The 2500-nt window shown below is 43.4% G+C and overlaps 1 protein-coding gene across 3 annotated transcripts in view; it reads right to left on the bottom strand.

Annotated features, from left to right (window-relative positions):
* The window catches only part of LOC115547803 (guanine nucleotide exchange factor DBS), a 70190-nt gene that overhangs the window by 61680 nt on the left and 6010 nt on the right, over positions 1-2500 (bottom strand). The window lies entirely within an intron of this gene.

Below are 2500 nucleotides of genomic sequence, written 5' to 3'. Positions count from 1 at the left end.
AAGTCGCTCCCAGAGTGTGGGCATTATTCAAAACAAGTGTAATCTTTTTAACATAGACTTTGGAAAACAAATTAGTTGTTTTGTTGCCGCGATGCGTTTTGAATTATTCAAATGATGGCTGACCAGAGAGTCAGTCAGAGTGGGAGGACACATGGACTTTACTAGCTAACTACTACTACTACCATTACCACTACTACTACTATACTAGTACTGTTAATACTACCACTAACACTACCATTACCACTACCACTACTACCACTGCTACTAGTATACTACTGCTACTACTATACTACTACCACTATACTACTAATATTACAACTACTACTACTACCACCACAACACAACCATTACCTCTACCACTGCTACTACCACTACTATACTACTAATATTACTACTACTACAACTACCATTACCACTACTACCACCACTGCTACTACTCCTAATACCACTGCTACTAATATTACTACTACTACCACAACACCACCATTACCACTACCAATACCACTACTACTACTACTACTACTACTACCATTAACACTACCAATACCACTACTACTACTACCACTACCAATACCACTACTACTACTACCACCATAACTACCACTACCACTACTACTACTACTACCACTAATACTACTATTACTACTTCCAAAACACTACTATTACCTCTGCTACTACTACTATACTACTACCAATACCACTACCATTACTACTACTACCACAACACTACCATTACCACTACTACTACCATAACCACTACTTCTACCACTTCTACTATATTACTACTATTACTACTTATACCACTATGCTACAACTATTACTACTACTACCACTAACATTACCACTACTGCTACTACCACTGCTACTACTATCAATACTACCACCAATACTACTACTGCTAGCACCACTGCTACTACTACTATTGAATATTCTGCTGTATTAGTTTACGTCGTATTAAATGAAGAATCAACGGCCACAAGGGAATTAAAAAACCGTCCGTTAAATCGTACAAAATTCACAACAGATTTTTAATAATCTTTTGGATTAGACGATAAAATTGTAGTGCTTTGTTCCAATCCTGCTCTGGTCATTTTACCAAAGAACACAATGAGAGAGAGCTAGCGTAGCGACAGCTAATAGGATGGAGCTGTGCTGGTCAACCACAGTCACATGAGTGTGTGGGTCCTTATGTGTGTGTGTGTGTGTGTGTGTGTGTGTGTGTGTGTGTGTGTGTGTGTGTGTGTGTGTGTGTGTGTGTGTGTGTGTGTTTGTGTGTGTGTGTGTGTGTGTGTGTGTGTGTGTGTGTGTGTGTCTATTCCAGGATAGGATCACACACACACACACACACACACACACACACACACACACACACACACACACACACACACACACAAACACACACACACACACACACAGACCCCCCTCCCCCCACGTCAATAACTGGGTCAGATGGCAGTCCCAGCAACAGTAGCATCTGTGTTTGTGTGTGTGTGTGTGTGTGTGTGTGTGTGTGTGTGTGTGTGTGTGTGTGTGTGTGTGTGTGTGTGTGTGTGTGTGTGTGTGTGTGTGTGTGTGTGTGTGTGTGTGTGTGTGTGTGTATGTGTGTAGGGGGGGGGGGGGGGGGGTCTCTTTGTAGAATAACATTGAGGATTAGTGTGGATTATTGAAATCATAGCGACCAGAGAAGTGTCTCTAGAAATCCTGACGTTCGATTCCCGAGACGTTTCACAAAAAGTCTCCTAAAAGTCTCACCAAAGCGCCGTTTACAACGATAAATTATTATTATTATATTAATATACTTTAAACAGAAAACAGAAAAAGAAAACGCCACAAGCAGTTAGAGATGGGTTGGAGGTGTTTCCAGTCTCAAATCAAGGATCACATACACAAAAAAAAACGATCTCAAATCAACAGCCCCACTGTCAAATCAACAGCCCCACTGTCAAATCAACAGCCCCACTGTCAAATCAACAGCCCCACTCTCAAATAAACAGCCCCACTGTCAAATCAACAGCCCCACTGTCAAATCAACAGCCCCACTGTCAAATCAACAGCCACACTGTCAAATCAACAGCCCCACTGTCAAATCAACAGCCCCACTCTCAAATCAACAGCCCCACTCTCAAATCAACAGCCCCACTGTCAAATCAACAGCCACACTGTCAAATCAACAGCCCCACTCTCAAATCAACAGCCCCACTCTCAAATCAACAGCCACACTGTCAAATCAACAGCCACACTGTCAAATCAACAGCCCCACTCTCAAATCAACAGCCCCACTCTCAAATCAACAGCCCCAAATGACATGCCCCCCCCTGCCCCCGTGTGATTGGCTCAGGCCCACACGGTGACATCATCATCACGTACCAAACAATCCCAAGACAAACACATCGCTGTTGTCTGGCCTGGGGGGTGTGTATGCACAACAAATAGAGCCCCACACACACACACGCACACACACGGGCACGCACGCACACACACACACACACACGGGCACGCA

The sequence above is a fragment of the Gadus morhua genome, chromosome 7 (genome assembly GCF_902167405.1).
Source record: "Gadus morhua chromosome 7, gadMor3.0, whole genome shotgun sequence".
Classification (NCBI taxonomy): domain Eukaryota; kingdom Metazoa; phylum Chordata; class Actinopteri; order Gadiformes; family Gadidae; genus Gadus; species Gadus morhua.
Note: the sequence above shows the minus strand (reverse complement) of the source record. Positions and strands in the feature narration are given on the sequence as shown.